General features: G+C 28.7%; 1 protein-coding gene and 1 long non-coding RNA gene across 4 annotated transcripts in view; one reads left to right on the top strand and one right to left on the bottom strand.

Annotated features, from left to right (window-relative positions):
- Positions 1–4,394, top strand: part of LOC100573665 — an 8,540-nt gene extending 4,146 nt beyond the window's left edge. For 2 of the 3 annotated variants that reach the window (XR_001680013.2, XM_029491040.1), the window contains one exon: positions 3,896–4,394. The gene's annotated coding sequence lies outside the window, so the exon portion shown is untranslated. Of the gene's footprint in view, positions 1–3,873 lie in introns of all 3 variants that reach the window. The other variant, XM_029491039.1, reaches the window with a different exon arrangement.
- Positions 4,395–6,470: 2,076 nt separating this feature from the next.
- On the bottom strand, positions 6,471–10,419 carry LOC100573609. Its single transcript, XR_119437.4, has 5 exons — positions 10,078–10,419; positions 9,707–9,954; positions 9,098–9,184; positions 8,899–9,037; positions 6,471–8,816 (listed from the first exon to the last, which is right to left on the bottom strand). It is a non-coding gene; the product is annotated as an uncharacterized LOC100573609 (long non-coding RNA).
- Between the last annotated feature and the right edge of the window lie 203 nt (positions 10,420–10,622).

Consider the following 10,622-nt stretch of genomic DNA (forward strand, 5'->3'; position numbering starts at 1 on the left):
TACATTGTTACAATAGCAAATTGAAAAATATTAAAAATAATTAGGCACAATTTTTTTTTTATAAGCATTTAAAGATCGAATTTTGAAAAAAATTTATCAAAATCTCGAAAATTATCAATCATTGTAATTCATAAATTATAAAATGTTCAGTTTATATAGCCAAGGATTGAAAATTTTAAACAAAGATTCTCATAAATAGTTCATACTGTAGCCAAAAAATCTATAAAATATATGAGCACAGTTATTTTTTACAGACATTTTAAATTCATATTTGGACAAAATTACATATTAAAAAACCTAGAATAACTATTTTAGTTATTTTGTTGTGATTGTATAATATTATTCTTGGGTATACTTGAAACTTCTAAAGTATACTATTATATATCTATGATAGTATCATGGTTTGTTGTTGATGTATAACGCGTTATAAGTACCTAATAGATATTATGATATGATTAATTTGGAATTTATTATAGGTACCTATTATAGGTCAATTGTTTTTAAATACTATAGACTATAATATAATCTAGACTGATATACCGTCTCCGCTCAGAATCGTTTTTCTTATACAATGATATTATATTATTGAATTCAAATTTAATACCATCCATTATACAGTGACCCACTTGTAACCTACTGTACAGCAGAGCGAAATCCACTTACTCACCTTTTTAAATTATAAATTTGATACATTTTGTTAAAATTCAAACTTTAAATGCTAATAAAAAATAAATTGTGCCTAAGTCTTTTTAATATTTTTTAACTACCATTGTAACAATATATTAGGAGCCTTGTATTACAAGCTTTTTGACCCAAAGAATAAAATGTTATTGACATTTATAGAAAAAAAAAAATAAATAATGGAAATTGTAAATGTCCGTAAACAGCTCAAAACAAGTCAAAATATTTTTAAAATGTTATGGTGAATAGCAGTAGAAAAATATTAAAAATACATAGGCACAATTTTTTTTATAAGCATTTAAAGATCAAATTTTGATAAAATTTATCAAATTTTAATTTGAAAAATTATTTTGTAGTTAAAAATTTATAAAATGTTCAATTTTTGTATCTAAGAATTGAAAATTTAAAACAAGATTCCACGTAAGTAATTAATTCTGTTACCAAAAAATCTAAAAAATACATTTACGCAGTTTATTTTTATAGTCATTTTAAGTACAAATTTGGACGAAATTACATATTAAAAACCTAGGATAACTATTTTAGTTATTTTGTTGTGATTGTATAATATTATTCGTGGGTACTTGAAACTTCTAAAGTATACTATTATATATCTATGATAGTACCACGGTTTTTTGTTGATGTATAACGCGTTATAAGTACCTAATAAATATTATGATATGATTAATTTGGAATTTATTAATAATACTATAGATAAGTATACCTATAATATGTATGTCTATAATATCTAGACTGACTAACCGTCTCCGCTCAGAATCGTTTTTCTTATACAGTGATATTATATCATTGAATTCAAATTTAATACTATCCATTATACAGTGACCCACTTGTAACCTACTGTACAACAAAGCGACATCCACTTACCCACCTTTTTTTTTGTGCATATTTTTGCTTATTTGCATCAAAATGCATAATAATTGCATATTTCGGGGTAATTACATAAAATGTGCATATTTAATAAATACTTAATAAAATATTTTAATTTTACTCAGTTTAATATACATGCCGATTTTGCCCGATCGCCGACGTTCCTGAAAAATATAATTTGACCGAATAAAACAAAATATTTTATAAAAGGGAATTCCGTGACAGACGTATATACGTAGTATAGACGTTGTCTTATAGATAAATATATATATATCATAATCTGATTTCTGGGACATGCGTGGGACATAGGTATAAATGTGTCATGTAATAGAAAATCACAGGTTACACAACATTAAGAAACTTCAAAACACATCGGAAACTATAAGTTGAAATCTAATAAAGAAAAGGTCAGTCAACAATTTAGTCAAGCTAGAGCAAATAACAAACATTTAAATGAGTTTAACAACGATTTAACAACGTTTATGATAGCAAATGACATCCCTTTATGGAAATTAAAGAACGCAGAATTTAACAATTTTTTTGAAAAGTATATTAAACTAAAATTACCCGATGAATCGACTGTGCAGAAAAACTATGTTCCATTATGTTACGAAGACGTATTACGTAAGATTAGGAAGGAAATAGGAAATAGTTCTATTTGGGTATCAATAGACGAAACTATTGATGTCCAAGGACGATATGTCGCAAGTGTAATAATTGGTTCCCTGTCTTCTAAAAATTCAACAAAACCGATAGTTTTAACTGTTTAACATTTAGAAAAGACAAATTTTCATAAAAAAAATTTCTTAATTATAAAGGAATAAAAAACGATGATGAAGACTTTGTAGAGTTATCACAAGAAGATATTTCTTGTTTTAAACACGCACACATTGCGTCAGCAGACGTGGAAAGAAGTTTTTCGAAATACAAGGTGATGCTACGCGACAATTGTAGAAGTTTTCAATTTGATAATTTAAAAGCACATTTTGTGACATCATGTTGGTACTCATTCAATAATTATTAATTAATACACATTTTTATGCTTTATACACATTAAAAAAAATTATATTTAAATTGTATTTTTTTTCACTTAATACTATATTTTTTAATTTTTTTTAAATTTTTTAAACAATACATTTTTTTGCATATTATTTGCATATTTTTTAATTTTTGAGTGCATATATATGTGCATATTTAACAAACATTTTTGCATAAAAATCCGGGCCCTACTAATAATCATTTACGACTAACACATAGATCTCGTGTGGCGACGACGAGATTAGAAATTGCCTAAATGATTCTCCTTAAATCAATGCTATAGTGAGGCCACTTAATAAACTGAGTTTAGTCTAAAATAAATGTTAAGCATTCGTTTTGGAAATGTATATTTTAATTATATAGATTACATAAATCATATTTTTAAAAAAAATTTTCGGCTTGACAATTTTTGGGGGTCTTAGCCTTCAAAAGTTGTGTTTTTAATCTTTACGATTAGAGATGGTATGCAACCATACTATCTTTAATCGTGAACTAGATTAATATCTAGATAATTATTATTTTTTTACACTTATTTGTATTGTTATTTATGATCGTCGGTAAGGTGTTCACATACACGCAGAATTGAGTGAATACGATAATATTATGTAGGCAGTTATGAGTAGGAAATGTATACAATTTTATGTCGACTTGTTGCAGTGATAGCACTAACAATGTACACGAATATAAATATATTACGTATATTACGAATATCATTACGTTACATTTCGTCGCATTGCATATAGACATAATAATATAATAGTATAATATACCGAGGGAATTAAAATAAGACACTGCAGTATTCGACGAGACGGGAATGAATCGATATCATATTCGGTAGTTCGCGGTTATAAATAGGTACTCGAGTGTAATATTCTACTTCAACAAAAATCATCGAATTTGACGTTATTAATTATGATGTAATGACAATATCCGTTGATCTCCGGACAACGTGCATAAAGTTGACGCAGAGGATAAAATATAATATATATAATACCTACCCTGGCTACCCCGTTCGAATCGATGAGTTTCAAAAGTATTTTTTTATCCCTTCAAGTCCATATTTACGTACCTACATTTTTCCGCAGTTTTCTCTAGATTGCCTACCAGTCATTTTCAATTTATAGTATACATGCTAATTTAAACATAATTAATTATAATATTATACAAATAGATACATCATAAACGTGGTTTAAGTAAAAAACATAATTTGATTGGAATAAAAATATGATATTACTATATTTTTTCGTTAATGAAAACTATATCAAACAGCGTCTAATTTTGTTTTCCGAAGACTTCAATCGTGCTGACTGCTGATAATGGTCAACTGGCTCGGAAATGGACATCCGACAGTGATGATAATTGACATTGATATCTTCCAACAAAATTACGACAGAAAGAACTCAAAAAAAGGGTACGATTTGATAAGCGATGTCCGTATAATGAAAAAGTGATAATAAAATTTATAATAGTGTCCAAACTGTTTTGAAACAATTTCACTCGCGACTCATGCGTTTATAAGAAATCATTTCCTTTTTATTTCAACTACGAGGTCAACGCTCGAACACAATTGAATGTTTTGTATATGTTAATAAATTAATAAAATGCAGTTTGTATTTTTATATTAGACACAAAATGAGTAGGCACCTATACTTACTTAGGGGTACAAGCAATATAATACGATGTATTCAACATAGTTTCTGTTAGTAAATGGACGTAAAAAAAAAAGGTGGGAAAGTGGATGTCACTATGCTGTACAGTAGGTTACAAGTAGGTCACTGTATAATTAAAGGTTTTATTTTTGAATTCAATGATATAATATCATTGTATAAGAAAAACGATTCTGAGCGGAGACGGTATGTCAGTCTATGTATAAGACATATTATATACCTACTCATCTATGGTATTAAAAAAAAAATTGACCTATAATAAACTCCAAATTAATCATATCACAATATCTATTAGGTACCTAACGCGTTATACATCAACAACAAACCGTGGTACTATAATAGATATATAATAGTATACTTTAGAAGTTTCAAGTACCCACGAATAGTATTATACAATCATAACAAAATAACTAAAATAGTTATTCTAGGTTTTTTAATATGTAATTTCGTCCAAATTTGAACTTAAAATGACTATAAAATAAACTGTGTAAATGTATTTTTTAGATTTTTTGGTAACAGAATTAACTACTTACGTGGAATCTTGTTTTAAATTTTCAAGCCTTAGATATAAAAGTTGAACATTTTATAAATTTGTAACTACAAAATAATTATTCAATTTTAAATTTGATAAATTTTGGAAAAATTCGATCTTTAAATGCTTATAAAAAAAAAATATGTGCCTATGTATTTTTAATATTTTTCAACTGCTATTGTAACAATATATCAGGAGCCTTGCATTAAATTTTCAGGCTTTTTTACCCAACAGATAAAATTGTATTGATATTTATAGAAAAAAAAACTAAAAAAATTGAAAACTGACTAAAATGCCGGTAAACGGGTCAAAAAGAGTCAAATTATTTTCAAAATTTTGTCGTGTATAGAAAATGCTAATATAAACATTCAGTGAAATGTTCAAGTTTCTACAGTCATTCGTTTTTTAATTACAACAAAATAAGAAAACCGTTACATGAGAAATCGAGTGAATATCAAATGTTGTAAAAATATGAATTCCAAACGCTCATAAAAATTGAATTTGACTTTCTTGTATGAATTTTTTCATCTGCCATCGAATCAATATACTAGGAGCCTTCTATTACATTTTCAAGTTATTTTAACCAACAAATAAAATTTTATTAATATTTATAGAAAAAAAGTTCGGGACCGCTTACATGTCTTATTCTAGTGGTGGTAGACTCGTTGATTATTTTAGATACGTTATAAATGTGTTCTATGAAATGGCGAAATTAAATACAAAGTTTGAATTTGCATATTTTGTCATATTTTAGACAAAGTGCACATTTAATCGATTTTTAGCATATTTGTGCATATTTTGCATTTCTTAAACTTAAATGTAGGTACCTACTTACAAATGTAAAGGTCGGTAAAAATCATATTTGCTAACATAACAAAATATTATGTTTGGGTAGGTAGGTACAATAGGCGCAAATACTGAGATTTGGGGAGGCTGAAGACTGAAACCTTACTATTATAAAATTGAATAAGCTTAAAAAAATGTAGTAAATGTTTGGGATTAGGAGGGCTGTTAAAGTTGTGTGTTAATGTTTGTGAAATAAAACCTTGCGGGTACCGTTTTTGGACCATAGATAATACATAATATTATATACCTATTATCTATGCATTCGACCTGTTAAATGACGATAATAGCAATTACCACGGACTAAGATATAAGCACAGAATAGTTAGAATATGATCATAGAATATCTGTGAATATGATATAAGTTTATCTTTGTTCGTGATTTAATATCTTAGTCCGTGAAGCCAACAGACTACCATCATCTAGATGTATAATAGGTACTATAATACTGGAGCGCACACTTCCTATGATATCTCTACGACGAAAAATGAGAGGTCGGCGCGGCGTAGCCTTCCCCCCCCCCCCCCACCATTGCAGGGCAAAAAAAAACTCGCGTAGCATATTCACATAAGCTTAAATACATGTTGCTCCGTGCTAGCAATGTTCGTTGTTTATTTATTTTTTCTGTAGTTACCAATGTACGATTTTGAATTTCTTTGTTGAAAATATTTAATTTTAAAATACATTGTTCTAAATTGTGGTCCGAAAATTAGATTGCAATGAAATTAGGTAGGTACTTAAAAAGCATTAATTACAATAAGCATCTACTAGTAAATAAGTGCCCAATACTAGAATATTCATATGCAGTCAATTAAAACAAACCATTATTTTTCGAATATTTATATTAGGTACAACATCATATAAATGAAGTAAGTACTTAAATTAACATATTATTAGGTAAAGGTAATAAAAAATTAACAATATTTGTGCTTATACTAGGTAATACTTAAATCCTAAAGGTATATAATATGTTACATGAGAACTTATAAAGCATTTCTTAACAAATGCCAGTCTTACACTTATTTTTAATATTACCTTAAAAAAATTAAAAAACATACAAATCTAATTTTTTTTTAAATTATTAAACAAAATTAATTAAGTGAATTTTTGCCTCAGTGAAGATTTATTTTTAAATACTTCACTAGAATTAATTTCTTTTGCATAATGGTTTAATCTTATATTGATATAACTATTACTTATAGCTGTAAACAGACTATATTCATGAGATGAAGAACATAAATCAACATTAATAGGGTGATAATTTGGGGAAAAAATAATGAATTTTTATTTGATATATTTTTTTTTTTTTGTTAACATAATGATACTTTGTTTCACATTCTTGTGTAATATTTTTTTTATTACAACTATAGTCTAAAAAGATTTTTCTAATTCCTTGATAATCAAAGATACAGCCTTAGTTACAATTTTTAATCTTCCTCGACTTACAAAAGATGTAAGCTGAATACCTGCTATATAGTTATGATCTGATTGAGAACTTAATAATATACCTACACAGAAAGGACACACAAGTTTTTTGCATATACTTCTTAGTTCTTATGATATATCCTGTGTAATATAGTATTTCACCTGTGTTCTCTCCTAACTGTATTTAACCCCACTATTAAGAATATCTAAATAATTATTAATATCAGATTCAAATATATTTTCACTATCTTCAGTTATAAAGCTTCTTTTTTCACAATGGAAATCCAAAACATCTTCTCTAGGAATAACAAAATGAGAGCAATTTCCATTTTCCACAGTTATGTTTATGGTAAATAGTAATTGCCTTAAACTTTTTTTTGAATTGAACACAATTTGGGTTATTGTAGACCCTCCTCTCGCTCTTACACAACCAAAAAAAATTCAAGATGATCCTATGACATTTTGTATGTCAAGACAAATTTAAGGGGACTTTGAGATCTATATAGAAGTTTATAAGCAATTTGTAAAGTAGAAGACATTGTAACAATAAATCCTAATATGAACATTTTTCTCCCACCTAATACTAACGGACTTCCATCACATTTTAATGTTTTTAAATAATCAGTAGTATCATTAAATACAGACATTATAGTGTTAATATTATCAGCATGTATAGAACTCTTATATCCTTTAGAAAATGGTATTCTAGAATTCAGAATATCAAACAGGCGGTCAATTTGTCTAATAAAATACTCTGTAGCTTAGCTATTTGTAAAAGAAGGTTCGTGTTTTTGACACAAATATTCAATTGCATCGGCAACCCCACTACTCAACGTTTGTGCTGCAAGTTTGACCTTCATGACTGAATTTATGTAATTAATATGTGCAGTTGGCTTATTTGCAAATTTTAATCCTAATTTATTTTGAAAAGAGTTCAAAGAGTATAAATATGACAATTTTATATCACCATTTTTTTACTGAATAATTGTTTGTCAGCTAAAGAAGAACGAGCTAGCTTAAGCATGTGGCAAGTGTCTAACAAAGAATATATTTCTATTGATTTATCTATAGTGAATTTTCTATTAAAGTTGTCTATATCAAAACTACAGCCCAACTTTTTAAAACATTGTACGTTTGCAGAAGCACCATCACACGTTACATTCTAGACCTGAATGCCTACCTCATGCAGTTTTACAATAGCTGTAGATAATAATGTACTTAATACACCACTATTTATCTTATTTACATAAAAAAAAACAATTAAACAAACAACCATAATAACTAAAACTTCAGTAGCAAGCTCTGTACTTTCACCAACATTAAATTCTACATTTCCAGCATATTTGCCTTTATCAGGTTCCCAAATTAGTTGTTTTCTGATCGACATAGAATCAAAAACTAATGAACAGTCTTGTAACCAAGTCTTTTAAGTTATTTCAAGTTATAAAAATTTGAAGACTCCTTCCAAAAACCCAGGCTCACATTCCATAGTGCTCATCCAGCTTCAAATAGTTGAATGATGAGGAAGTCTAAAAAGTGTGCATACATACTTATAAGCTCTAGGAGAATAAAAGAAAAGCACTTTAGCAAACTCTTTCATAGAATCACTATAGCGTATGGCATTTTTTCCCAATTTTTTTAGTTTTGCGTTCATGCAGTAATAAAACTAAAGGTATAATGTTCTTCTAGCTGTGCCGTCACACCATCTGACATCGGGACGTTTTTCTTAATGCACATGACAAGACCTGCAACAGTGTTAAACTGTTAACACAAATACATTTTACAAATTCAAAATTGTATTAGAAACAATTAAGTAAATTAAATTACTTTTTAATGATTTTATTTTTGTTTCTCTTCGCTTAAGGCGTTGTTGTAATACTTTTACTTTTTTTCTCAAAATTGCCTTTGTTGGAGATTGTATGGAACACTGTATACTTTTACTATTATTTTAAAAACGTTCTGAACTCTGTAATTAATAATTATGATTGCTAAACATATTTAAATATTTCAGAATAATTTAAATTACCTTAGTTAGATCCATATATGGTACCATATTTGCACTGGAACATTCTATATCGACCGTATCGACAGATATATCACAATTATTGTCAATCTAAATTAATAAATAACAAATAATAAAATTATTATAATCAGTCTTATATTTTCAACTTTTTTTTTGTTTGAAGGAGTAGAGTTTATAAAAGTTGCATATCTAGACATTTTTATACGCCACTGGGTGAAAGTGTATGTCTTAAAATTAGATAATGTACAGTGAAGAAAACTTTGTAGGTACCCTCCGGCCCACGAGAGTCCATACGTAAACCGCGCATTCATATAGTAATACGTGACGTCTGTTTTCTCTGACCATGATGCCATTCCCACTATTCGGCAACGTGCCGATGCGCAGTGACGGACGCGTTCTGACATATGGACTCTCGTGGGCCGGAGTATAGATATATATTATACACAATTTGTAAATAACAACATTTTTTAACAACATTTAATGTTGTTAAAAAATATAGTGGCAAAATTTATCACTATGTAGTCTGCAAGACCTAAGTATGAAATACTAATAATTAAAAATAGGTAACAACAATTTCTGAAATTAGTAAATGATTAAAATTATTAAATTTACCAATGGATGTCTTTGTAACAACCGCCGAACAATTTTTTTCTTCTGTAAATGTTGAGGAAACTCTTTAAATATAGACGGAACAGCCTCATCTTTTAACCATTTCACATTTGATCCTGGACGGATTTGATAGTCTTTATTTGTAAAGTGTTCGCTGCATAAATAGCTATAGGTACTCAGAAGGTTTGAAGTTTTTGCGTTTCATTTCATGTATCCACTTTGCCAAAACGGGTGGCCTTTTTAGAGGAAAGCTAAACCAGGTAAACAAAATATACTCATCAGACAGTAACGTTAAACGTTTATTTTGTACAATATTATGGCTATTTATATTAGAATAATCATTAGAAAAATGACTAAGGGCCGTTCTTACTTACCGGTGAAATTGTATACCACTTCCTTTTTGCTGCCTGTTTGTGCACCCATATGAGGAACACGAAATGACCATGGTTACATAAGTTTGATTGAGTGTACAATAAAGCGGGACTTTAACTAGTAAACAGAATATGACGCCATAAAATGATCGAAATTGTGAAACGGCTTAACGCCTTAACGCACTACCATCAGCCATCCAGTCCTGTTGCCCTGCAATGGTGGATAAAGCGATTCAACGAGGAGCCGGCTTGTTTTTTGACGACTTGTGCGCGCTCCTTATCTCTTTTCTATGCGCGCTCCAGCATTGTATAATCATTGAACTATACAAACTATTCAATGAGTATAATATTATCTCGATGACTACCATAGATGTTATCACTTATCTCACGTTGTCACTATCTCAAAAGTCATACATTATCTATGTAAATTTCAAAGCTGTCAATAACATGCTTCGTCGTCGCCGCTAACCGTAAGCATAGAGGCCAAAAATCAGAATCGTCATGACCGCAGTCCACAATAATCGAGATGGACGCCGAGTACGTTAAAC

Source organism: Acyrthosiphon pisum, chromosome X, assembly GCF_005508785.2.
Source record: "Acyrthosiphon pisum isolate AL4f chromosome X, pea_aphid_22Mar2018_4r6ur, whole genome shotgun sequence".
Classification (NCBI taxonomy): Eukaryota; Metazoa; Arthropoda; class Insecta; order Hemiptera; family Aphididae; genus Acyrthosiphon; species Acyrthosiphon pisum.